This window comes from Myotis nattereri (assembly GCF_964212035.1).
Source record: "Myotis nattereri genome assembly, chromosome: 3".
NCBI classification, from domain to species: domain Eukaryota; kingdom Metazoa; phylum Chordata; class Mammalia; order Chiroptera; family Vespertilionidae; genus Myotis; species Myotis nattereri.
The window spans coordinates 41,364,250-41,377,535 of NC_138077.1; positions in this window are offsets into that span (position 1 = coordinate 41,364,250).

Here is a 13,286-nt window from a genome sequence, read left to right on the forward strand (position 1 = left end):
CTGGACAGCATGGCTCAGTGGTTGAGCATCAACCTATGAACCAGGAGGTCACAGTTTGATTCCCAGTCAGGGCACATGCCTGGGTTTCGGGCTCTATCCCCAGTGTGGGGCATGCAGGAGACAGTCAATCAATAATTCTCTCATCATTGATGTTTCTATCTCTCCCTCTCCCTTCCCCTCTGAAATCAATAAAAATATTTTTAATGTATTATAATTATCCTGATACTGTTGTTATCCAAAATTAATAGGGCCTGGAGATAGCATGCTACATATACTGAGTGGCCTGCCCTACTGGATTTTCCACCTTTTTTCATCTCATGGCACACATAAACTAATTACTTAAATTCTGTGGCACACCAAAAAATATTTTTGCAGATCTCACCCCCAAAAAACAGGTATCATTTTCATTCATTCACACCGGATGGCTATTGTTGTATTGGCTGTTGTCACTTTTTTATTTGACAATCTAAGAGAAACGAGGTCACTGCCCCTGACTAAATAGATATTGCATGTTTTTAAAATTATTGCAGCACACCAGTTGAAAATCACTGATTTAGACCATTATCTCTTCATTTATTCAACCATTTATTGAGCATTTGCTATACACTCAGCCTTATGCTGAGTACTTAGAGTACAGATATAAATAGTATAAACTTGATTCCCACCCTCTCTGTGCTTAAATCTGGTTGAGAAAAAAAAATGCTAATAGATAACCTTTACGGAGTGCTTCTTCTATGGTAACTATTGTGCTATGCATTTATGCAATTTATCTCATTTAATTCTCACAATAACTTTAAAAAGTAAGAACCATTATTTGAACTAGAGCTTGAGGGAGAAGAAGATTTTCCATAAGCAAAGAATGAGAAAATTCACCCCTGCAAGTTGAGGAAACAGCATGAGCAAAGACAAGAAGGTAAGTATAGCCGACACCGGTTTGGCTCAGTGGATAGAGCGTCGGCCTGCGGACTGAAGGGTCCCGGGTTTGATTCCGGTCAAGGGCATGTACCTGGGTTGTGGGCACTTCCCCAGTGGGGGATGTGCAGGAGGCAGCTGATCGATGTTTCTCTCTCATCGATGTTTCTAACTCTCTATCTCTCTCCCTTCCTCTCTGTAAAAAATCAATAAAATATATTTAAAAAAAAAAAAAAGAAGGTAAGTATAAGCTGGCAAGTTTGTGATTGTATCGTCAGGTTCATGGAGGGATGAAGGGATGAAAAGTTCACTTGGAGCCATAACCCCCAGACTAAGGGGGTTTGGAATTTTATTCTAATAAAATAGGCACAGATAGTATCTGATACTTTTTCCTGCTTTTATTTTAGGTTACTTGAGATTGTAGACTAAAGCTTTAGTATAAGGACAGAACAGAGGTCCCAGAGCAGAATTCAGCTGGAGAAAAACTCATCAGGCTCTCTCCCAGACACCGTGACCATGAACACATCAAGTTACAGTTCCATTCAACAAGCACCCGTTAAGTGCCAAGCCCTGAGCCAAGTGCTAGAAATGGGGAAATAAACAAGTGAAACACATTCCTTGTGCATGAAAGTTTAGAGTTTAGCAGAAAAGAGAGACTGTTAAATGAGCAATTCCAGTTTAGTCACATCAGTATTTTGCTCTGGGAAACATGGAGCACTGCGGGCACAGTGAGCAGAAGTATATAACTTAGTACATTGGAGCCCAGGACCTCCCCCCACCACCACCCCAAGGAAATGCCTCTGAGACCAGAAGCACGAGTGTCATTTAGCCAAGTAAAGTAGGGAAAATAAAAAGGAGCAGCACGTGCAAAGACATGGAGATGTAACAAAGCACAGTTTGGGGAAATGAGAGCAATCCTGTGTGGCTCAACTGTGAAGGAGGAAGAGTTGCTTTTATTCCCTTTCTACACTGTGTTTCTTTCTCTTTCCTCTATGACCCACTTGTCTCTCCCCCAATAATCTTAGGAAATAAATGGAGAAGCGGAAGGGAAGAAGGTATAGAGTTCTGACTGGAAGTAAAAAGAAAGAGGAGAAGGCAAGATGAAATGACCGAGGAGTGGGGAATGGAAAAGAAAGAAGGGAAACAGAGGAGGGGGCAAAGAAAGAGGTGACACAACTGCAGATAGTCCTAAGCCATAGGGCACTGGTAGACATTGAAATGCCCTGAGAACAGCAAAACCCAAAAGCATTTTTGAGAGAATCCTTTTAAAAAGGGATCAGAAGAAAACAGTCATTGAGCATCTGCTGTGTGTACTAAGCATTTTCATACATGGAAATCACTTAATCCTCACAAAATCCCCATAACGAAGGCTTTGGAAGACTAAACGAGTGGCCCGAGTTCACATGATTGGTAACTGATGAAGCTGACGTTCAGATCTGGTTCTACTTGAAAATCTCTGCCATTCAAGATAACTAGAGAGCATGGGCATTAAAAGAAGACATAACCAAGCTTCATCCTTACCATTTTGTTCAAGGTTTTCTTTGAATCTGAGAAAGGAGTCATCTGCATTCTAACATAAAACTCTTGGAAATTATAGTTTATTTAATATGTATTAATATTTTTAAATATCTTTAATCTACTCCTGGCTGTACAGATTACCCATGACAATCAAATCATGGGAAACAAGAAAAAAACAGATACATGAACTCTGACACTAATCCATGACCTCCGATTCACTAATAGTTTCCCAATGATTTCAACCCACAGACACAAACATGTCATAGGAGAAAAGAGGCATAGGCACAAATGCAAAGAAATGCAGAATTAAGTTAACCACCTTTTCTTTTAAAAAAAAAACATATTTTATTGATTTTTTACAGAGAGGAAGGGAGAGGGATAGAGAGTTAGAAACATCGATGAGAGAGAAACATCGATCAGCTGCCTCCTGCACACTCCCTACTGGGGATGTGCCCGCAACCAAGGTACATGCCCTTGACCAGAATCGAACCTGGGACCCTTCAGTCCATAGGCCGACGCTCTATCCACTGAGCCAAACTAGTTAGGTTAGGGCAACCACCTTTTCATTTCCTCTTCGTATGAGATACATAGTCCAAAATGGCAGAAGGAAAGAGAAGATACTAGAGCTATAGACGATCAGCTGATTATATAATCATCCACTTCCATTTTCTCTTTCCATGTATATCCATCCTTAACTATTTGGTGTTTGTCCTTCCAGACCTTTTTCAAATATGAATATATATACACAAATAGAAAACACATATACATTTGATTATACACACACACACACACACACACACACACACACACACACATACTTATCCACTATATATAGGGTTTGTTTTGGTTTGGTTTGGTTAGGTTTCTCTTTATGGAATTTATTGGGGTGACATTGATCAATACAATGGTACAGGTTTCAGTTTCACAATTCTATAACACGTCATTTGCATATTATGTCGTGTTTTCACCACCCCAAGTCAAGTCTCCTACATGTATCCCCCCATAGCCTCTCCTATCTCCCCACAACCCCCTCCCCTCTGGCAATCACTACTATTGTCAGTGTTTGTCTTTCTTTTTTTTTCTTTGCTTAATCCCTTCACCCTTCTCACCCAGCCTTCAAAATCCTCCCCTCTGAGCTGTCAGTTTGCTCTCTGTATCCATGAGTCTGTCTCCAATTTGTTTGATAGTTTATTTTGTTCATTAGATTCCACATATAAGTGAAATCCTATGGCACTTGTCTTTCTCTGACTGGCTTAGTTCACTTAGCATAATACTCTCCAGGTCCATCCTGGCTGTTGCAAAAGGTAGATTTCCTTTTTTATGGCTGAGTCGTATTCCATCATGTAAATGGACCACAGCTTTTTTATCCGCTCATCAACTGACAGGCTCTTGGACTGCTTCCAAATTTTGGCTATTGTAAATGACACTGCAATGAACACAGAGCTGCATATAGTCTTATGAATTAGCAGGCCCTCAAAGCCAGGCAAAGCCTGGGGCCCACGAATGATAGCAAGAATAGAGTGGCAAATCTAGTGGCAGCCATCAGGCAAAGCCAACAGTTTGAACTGGGAGCTTGACCCATAGGAAACTTCAGGTGAGGCTAGTAAAGGCCCACACTAGCTTATTATCATTCCCTCAAATATTTATTGAGCAACTCCTACTATGTGCCTGGCACTGCACTAGGCTTGAAAAATAAAAATAAAAAAATAGAAAATGCCTCCCAAACATTACAGTTGCTGTATTCTGGAACTTCTAAGTGCTAACTAGTTCCAGACTTTGTTCTGAGCCTCACCCACCCCCCACCACCCACCCCCCACCACACCCCACCCCCGCTCCCTTTCTTTTTCCAACTTGCACAACAGCTTACAGTTCTGGTGTGACAATGGGGTGATGGCCAGAATGGGAAGGGAGATGTGGTAAAATGTAGGATGCATGTTAGCCCATTCAAGTTCTCCAGCCAGGGCAATGGAAAGTCATCCACCTTTGCCTCTTCCCCAGTCATGAGTCAGTCTCACTTTATATTTTTGGTCCATTTAAATGCTTCCTGCTGTCCTGGGTGGCTTAGGACAGCCAATTGGGGATTGCCATTCACAGTTGGATTTAGAGAATTTAAGAGAGCAAGTTCTGTGTTTGTATCCATGGAGACAGGGCTGGGGGTGGTTCGTGCATTGCACGGAACAGGTAACCTAAAGCAGTCTCTGGGGAGGACCTCACAAGGTGACACCTCAGGCTTGTCAGGACACTTCCCTGCACCATCACATCGCCAATTTACGAAACAGGGGGAACTCATATTTCCTTCGGTAATTACACTGAACTGGCAGAATGACTAATCCATCCGTTCTAAGCCATCACTTGCATTTGAAAGGTAACCCTAGTCTCTGCTCAAGATCAGAGTTCAAAGCAGGCCAAGATCGCAGCCGAAGGTTAAAGTGCTTGGTCACCCTCCCCCCCTAAAAAAAAAAAAAAACTCACCCTGAGGTGCTTCAGAAAGAGTAACATGCTCTCAGTTAGAAAATCTAGATTCTCTTCTGTGCTCTGATATAGGTGTGTGTTTTAGAGACTCGGCATCTTCATGTCTAAAATGGTGAGACACTCAACACCCTCCTGGGCCTCAAAGAACTGCCATAAAGACGAAAGAGAATGCATGAGAAGGTGCTTGTAGTTGCAAATGGCAATAGCTACATAAGTGACAGTGATGATGATGAAGATGATGATGATGATGATGAGGAGGAGGAGGAGGAGGAGGAGGAGAAGGAAAATGATGATGATAGAGGAGGAGGAGTGCAAGGGAGCATGGCTAACGTCCATCAACTGGATAAGATTGGTCAACAAACTATTCAGTTTTGTCAGTGTAAGTGCATTAACTCTCAACTTTAAAGCTTATTTAATTTACTGTTCTAAGTGCCCACGTTAGCCTTAGAAACCAAAGAGTAATCCAAACACAGTCTATCACATTCTTGAGTTCAGAGAGCCACATTCTGAGGACCTAGCAGCTACAAAGTAGGTCACTGGACCCAGTATATGTGCCAATGGATATGCAAAAGTAAAGTTATGAAAGCTTCAAGTGGGAAAATCCTGAGGCCACACAGGTTGCTTAATCTCTATGCTAAATAACTACCAGTCTCCAGGGTGTGGCAGGAAGAAAACAACCACATACTCTTGCTAGTGACCCAACTGCCCAGGTGAGTATGAGTTCATGGGAATGCCCGCTCTATGGGGAAGTGGACGGGGTTGACCCGGAGGGACACTAAAGAACGGTCCTCCTTCGTGGAGCTCTCATTGTAGACCTCACAGCCTTTTTTCCTTTTTGTTAATTGGAAAGCTTAACTCCTCCTGCCTCGATCCTGTGATTTCCACAGTGGTTCCTAAAAAAACTACAAATAAATCCCTGAGGTTCCCTAAAGCCAAGATTTTTAGAACTGGCTTGCTTTCCAAAACCAATGAGGGGAAAAGAAAGGGTATAAGGGAGACGGGGGTTGTGAGAAGATGGGAACACAGATATAATTCCCTTGTATAAAATGATTACATAATGGAACTTTTTGCAAAACCAAAGATTATGTAAGACATAAAAGCAGTGATTCCAAATCAAAGCACTTTGTCAAAGTAACTAAAATAGTTATTTAAAACACACACGCGCACACATACTGTTTTCTAAAGCGCGATATTTCTGCCTGAGTCTTGTCTTCTCACTTGGCAGCCCTGTTGTGTACACGATCTCTACAGGAATGCAGAAAAACCACCTGAGGGAGAAAATTACTAATCACTAAAAATTACTAATCACTCTCTCACACTAAACAAATCCCACCGGGAGGTTTTTAGTTACCCATCGGGATATGGGTTCTTTTTTTTCCCTCTCAGGTTAATGATACAAAGGCATACAAAATAAAAAAAAGGAAGCATGTCACATCTTAATATGCATTAGTGGGGATATTTTTACATGATAGCATCTAGGTCTCAGTCCAAAATAAAGGCAAAGTAGACTGAAAGTCTCTAATGCCCACCACTGGGTCTCTCAGAAAGAAAAGAGGCTGGAGAGAGAATCGTACTTCCCACAGCACTGAATGCAGGGCCTATCATCCCCCGGCGGTGGCCCCTATCGCTTACGCTAACATTCAACAACCTTATTTTCACATGATATTCAATTCACAGGCTCATCGGGGGCCTGTCATATATTATTTCATTAAATAGATTAGCGTGTTATTTATGGCGGTCCCACCAAGTTATATCATATCTTTATACTGTTTATCTCAGACTTGTTTATCTTTTACTGTTTCTTTAGTCCATTGTAAATAGCCTAGGCCTGTGTACCTGCTTAGCTGATCAGAAGTTGAGTGTATCCAATTCAGTGGTCATATTACAAATGAGAGAAATTAGTAGAAGCAGTAGAATGCAGAGTTTCTTTTATTTGAGTGCCCCTCGGGTTCTTTTTTCTTCTTTATTATTATGGTTTTGGCTGATTATAAAACATAACACTGTTCACCATAAAAAAATGTTTAAGTAGGTCAATGGTATATAAAGTACAAAGTCACTCCCCAATAACTCTCTCATCCGAAGACCATATACACAAATATAGTAGTATTTATGTATATTAATGTAATTATAGATATAAATATATCCATCCAAGTAGAATAATATTAAACAGAGTTCCATAATTTACTTTCCACTTAACAATATTTTCTAGATATGTTTTCATATCAATAAACATGGAATTATATCTTCCCTTTGAATAGCCATTGAGAATTCCATTTGGGGTATATCAGAATTCATTTAAATAATTTCCTACTAGTGGACATGTATTTTATACCCTGTTTTCACTCTTATTAATGAAGCTGAGATGAACAGCTTATAAATATATACTTGAGTACCTTTCTGATTTTCTTTTAGAATAAATTTCTAGAAAAGGGATCACATCATCAAAAATCATGACCATTTAAAATTTTTAAATATATTTACAATATACTTTGCAGAAAAGTTGATCCAACATCCCCATAGTCTTACAAACACTACATATGATCAATATATTTTATCTTTGCCAATCTGATAGATAATGATAAAATAATGTCATATTCTTTTGGGTGCATTTCTTTGTTAGTGAAACAATATTTTCAGATGCCTATTTCATTACTATTATAATAGAATCAATTTTTTAAGGTTAAAATTCTTCACATGCTATTCTACAGATGGAAACTACCCCTTGATTTTATTGGCTACTATCCATTTATCACAACCTGAAGGAGTCAACCCCATTTTGTAGATGAAGAAGCTGAGTCCAAAAAAAGTTAAGTAGATGGCTAAAAGAGAGTAAATAGCTGACAAGCCTCCTTATGCTAACACTACTTCTGGAGGGGGAAAATAGATGGGAGGTACTCGGTGCTCTAGATAGGAAGTACACGGCAGAAATATTAAATGACTCACATTTATCCCCATTCTAATCCGAGCCATCTAGAGTCCAATTGCATTTACAACCCCAGAAACCTAACTGACAACGCATTTTAGCTTGTCTTCCAAAACCCCAAAATCTAGACCCCTGTGTTGCCTGCTGCACTGGCACCTAAAATGGCAATAGTAACTGTGCTCTATCTGCAGTCCTTCTTCAGTGTACAGATGACATTCAGTACTGATTCAACCTCCATTAAAAAAAAAAAAAAAAAAAAGCCATATCCAGGGGCAACCCACCTCTGACCCGTGGCTCCAACAGGGAATGGGGTTAACCCAGATGGAGTGGTTCAATCTTTAATTTTCTATCAGCAAGTCAAGGAAGAGGAACTGCTTGAGAAAGAAAAGGTAGAAGAGGATGCACCTTAGAGAGAAAAGGAGGAGGAGGGTAGGGGTGTGTACGTGCACATACACACGTTAAAATTCTACTCCTCTGTGATATTTGCCTTTCAAATTACAATTTGGCACTCAGAGTAACTAAGCAGCATCTGCTAAATACCCTGCTGAAGGTTGATTCCTTCCCCTTTACCCGACTGCCCCCTCCACATCCACTGGCTTGGTTGTGTCCCCCCTCTGCATTGGGAGCCTTGCGGAGGCCTCCCAGTCACCACCTGTGTGGCAAAACCAGCCTTCCCTGGAGATCAGCCGCTCTGCAACAGCGCACAGGTGTGTCCTGAACAATCTCGGCATTCTTGTTCCTCACTGAGGCAGAAAGAAAACAAAGAGGCAGAAGATTAAGTTATACCCAGGTACCAACAGATGAGAGAGGACAGGAGAAGCCATGTAAGCTGGAACCATAGTTAGGTAAGTGGTACTGGAGGGTGCCTAGTGATGTACTGGGTTCAAAATAAATTTATAAATTAACAGCTACCAAGAGAGAGAAATCTGACTTGCACATGACAACACCAACTAATTTTAGTTATGGAAATGGCAAGTCTATAGTAAATATGATTATATTATTGGCGAGGAAGAAGAATAGAATTGACAGGTACTGAGTACACATTTTATGTGCCAGATAGTATTTATGCCAAGGTGCTGGGGGTCTTTCTTGGAAGTTTGAACTTTGCCTCTATGATAGGAAGTACATAAACCTATAAAAATAGGCTCTCTGGTCTCTTCTCCTGCCCCACACCAGGCTGCTGACCATTCTGATGCCTCAGATCTGCTATCTTTCAATGTGAAAACTTTTCTCTAACCTTCTGTCATACCTGCACACATGTTGTGATAATAAATATGAAAATGCTGCATTCTACACAGACCCAAGGATCACTGAGCCTTGTCAATATAATGTGCAAATCCAAGGAAATAATAACTACAATATTATGTTGTGTTGAAGGAAAGCAAATTAAGATCCTTAAAGAAGAAAGGATTTTTTTCAGTAAAGGACAACAAGCATCTCTCTCTCTCTCTCTCTCTCTCTCTCTCTCTCTCTCTCTCTCTCTCTCTTCCTCTCTCTCCCTTCCCTCTTCCCCCTGCCCTCTTCTCTCAAGGGCTGACTCCCATGTTGCAATAACATTTCCACAATCTTGGGCAACTGAAATGCCAGTCCTTAACTACAGAGTATTACTCATTCTATGTGTTAAGCTTTCTCAGGCATTGGCATGCCAGGACATCAAAAAATCAGAGAAAAGGCCAGAGCAATTAATTTTTCTTATGTCTACAAGAAGAAAAAATATTTTAAGTAAACAATCTCAGCCAACATGAATAATTAATAACAATGTTTTAGAGAGGCTTCCCACTCAAAGAAAATTCTTACTTGGTTGTTTCTGAGTTTGTATCCCTGAATATGAAGATGCTGTTAGCAAACTTGCCATAAGACCATTTCTGAGGGAAACGTACTCTTGCTACCTGAACATGTGCCTGCAGGCTAAAACATGGGCCTCCTTAGCTCCAAGGTAGAAAATGGAGGAGCATAAACACACAAGCTCCAGGATGCTGCTGTCACACTAATGACAAATGATCTGAACATGGTCCTCCTGGGACCTTCGAGTTGCGGCTGAATAATGACAGGCCATAGCACTGAGCAACATGGAGGGGTGGGGGTAGGTGGTGCATAGCATTGTGGTTCAGAAAACAGGCACTCGGACCACTTGGGTTCAAATCCCAGCTGAACTAGGTACAAACACGGTGACCTGGGGCAAGTTACCTAACCTCTCTAAGTTACCATCTCTTCTTCTTGACCTTGGGCAACGTGCTTAACCGCTCGAAATTACATCTCTTCTTCTGTCAAATGAGCACAGGAATATGACCTTCCTTGTGACGTTGCTGCCATAATCGAATGAGATGATGCCTGTGAAGCTGCTGGCTGCACGGTGCCGGAGTGGGTGCCTGACAGATGGCAGCAGTGGGCAGTGCTAGCCAGTGTCATCATTTGGGAGAGAACACATAACTTGCCCAGCGGCTCCCAGCTGATTAGCCAGGACTACGACTCAGTTAAATCCACTTCCTCCCTTGCCACCTCTGCCACCTACCAGTTCTGCCATCACCAGGCCCAAGTGATTTAGAGAAACAAGTCCGTTTCCCATGCAACCCAGTCACACCCGCTCTACTCACCCCATCTTTACTTCACCCCAACCCTGCCTTGCCCTGCCCTGCCCTCCACAGCCACCCTGGGTAAGTCTCAATGGGAGGTTCTGAGCCAGGTCTGGGCACCCGCCTAACTGGATAGTGAGGCCAAGGTCCAAAACCAAAACCTTGACCCACAAACCCAGGGTGAAACTGCTGCCATTGCCAGCAAAACGGCAAGGGCTTTCAAACTAGGAGGAGAGGGAGCAGAAACAAATAAGTGGTCCCGAACCAGCTCCTGCCAAGCTGCTAAGAAAGAGGCTTGCCAAGGTTCTATAGAAACCCAACAAACAATTAAAATAAAAAATCTTCCATGTAAGGATGAAATAGAATAAAGACAAGGCAAGGTGCCCGGGCCACCAGCTCTAGGGTCCCTGAGACACAGAGGCAGTGGCTGAGAAAGTGAAAGAGAGCAAAGGAGACTGGGCAGGCACAGGTCTGGCCAGAGAACGTCATGTCATGGACTTGAGAAGGTCATGCTCGCACCTGTCAGGCTCACAAAGAATTCTGCACTCAATTCTGGCCCCTCCAAGAGAAGAGACAAACAGTGAGATGACCAACAGGCTGGTGGTGAGTCTCAACACTGTGTGGGAGGGGGAATGAAGGTGTTTGTGCTGGAAAAGCAACATCTCAGATGAGATATCTCAGCTTTCTATGAATTGTTGAAGTTTGCCCATCTGGGCCAACTTTGTCTCTGTGGCTCCCACAGGCAGAGCTGGGCTTGGGGTGTGGAACTCACAGGCAGGCAAATTTTAGCACAACATCAAGGTATCTCCAGTGGACACACGAAGTTGTGGTGGGAGAATTGAGCTATTCTGGCAGCTGTCAAGAGGATGGTGGGAATCATATAGGCAGGATCCCTGCATCTTCCAGGTGATCTGGGCTGCAGCCGCCAGGATCACAGGGGCCAGTCGGGCTCCCTGTGGGTTTATGCAGGAGCTGGTCTGTGAGGCCGGCTGGAGAGAGTGCACTGCCTGCTAGGCTTTCATGTGGTACCACTGGGCAGCCCAGAGGCCCACACTGTGCCCCAATACACAGCGTCCGTCCACATTCACCGCATCTCTGCATGGGGACTCGGACATTGTGACTCAGGAGGAAGGGGGTGCGGGGGGGGCCGGGGCCCACGTGCTGCCCAGGGCCCAGAGGTCAGCTGGGACCTGCCCTCCCATACCAGATGCTCGCACTTTGATCGCCAGCCAGGCCTAGGGCCTAGGGACCAAATTTTGTGCACTGGGCCTCTAGTATCTGTATAAGTTACTTTCAGATGATACAAATAGTAGTGTATCATTTACTTAAAACAAATGTACAATTGGTTAAGCAAATGCCATTACTCTACGGTTTTCAGAGTAATAATTTTCATTTAAATCATTATTAAAGACTGTACTGCATCCTAACACTTTTTTTTCTAAACCAACTAAGAACATCAGGACAAATCACCCCAAGAAATTACATCTAAACAGAGACCTGAGGGATAGGTAGGTAGGTATGAGCAAACTTGCAGGTGGACCTGTGACCATGGTAGCAGAGAAAGAGGGTTCCAAGTAAAAGGAATAGTGTGTGTTTGAGAGGGCGGAGAGCATGCCACATTCCAAGACCTAAAAGGCTTCACTGTGGGTGGGTGTGGAGTTTCAGGATGATATGGCATGAGACGAGGTGAGGTGAGCCAAATAGGGCAGGTCCTCACCAGCCTGGCACAGCCCTTGTTCCACGTGGGAAATTAGTCACAGAAGCCATTTCTTAGTGAGCCTTGAGGAATGCTCCCTGTAGGGAAAGCTGCTGATCTGGAGCCTTCTATATTATAGCACTCTACAGCAAAGCTTACCATTATCACCAATGTGTGGTTCCTGCACATTTTATCAAGGTTGGTCAACATCAACTAGCAAGTGTAACAGCCAGCAGCACTTCTATAGCACTCACTATGACCCAGGCATTGTGCTAAGAGCTGTGCATGAATTAATCTTCACAATAATCCTATGGGATAGGTACTATTATTAGCCCTATTTTACGGATTAGAAAGCACAGAAAAGTTAAGTAACTTGCCCAAAGCAGGCAAGTGGCAGAGGAAGGAAATTTGGCTCCAGCAGCTGTGTTCTTACGGATGACCCCACACGCCCTCTTCATGGGCCGACCATATGGGTTGCACTTTGCATCGGTGTAAAACACACCAGAGTGGGGAATGTGCCCCTATGACAAGAGACCTCGGTCAGTATTCTGCTACAGAAGACAAAACTATATTAGCAGTCCCCTAGCTAAACATCTCAGTCATTCACCAGCAGGTGTGCCTCACTCAGTGGCAATAAAGTGACAATGATTCCCTTTGGTATTTATGTAACGTGCTGTCATTTAGGCAGCACTTCCCCATGTTGTCTCATGGCCGTGGTTTGTCACAGCAACCCTGTGCAGCCAGAAAGACTAGATGATCCTGAGAATCAGGCCCTGAAGAGGGAAGTGACTGCCAGGGGCACCAGCAGGGAAGCCCCGTGGCAAACCCGGGGGGCCTGGAGCAGTGCCAGCGGCTCCCAGGAGGCTCCCTGGCACCTGCCCCAGCCTTAGAGGGGAATGGTGACTGGGACAAGTGGAAGCAACTTACTTTGCTAATTATGGACCTCTCAGTCTCCATTTCCTCACCTCCCGAGGACTAATACCACCTACAATATACAGTTGTTGTGAAGATTCGGTGAGGTAACAGTGGGGGGGGGGCACAAAGCTCACTCAATAAAGTCCGTGTTTCCTTTTTCCTGTCGGCTCCTGTGTCTCCCATGAAGAAGGTTCATGTCACATTCATTTTTTAAATTAAATCTTAGTTTAGGTGTTGTTATAAGAAGGACCCAATGTGGTGGCCTGATAGTCAACCC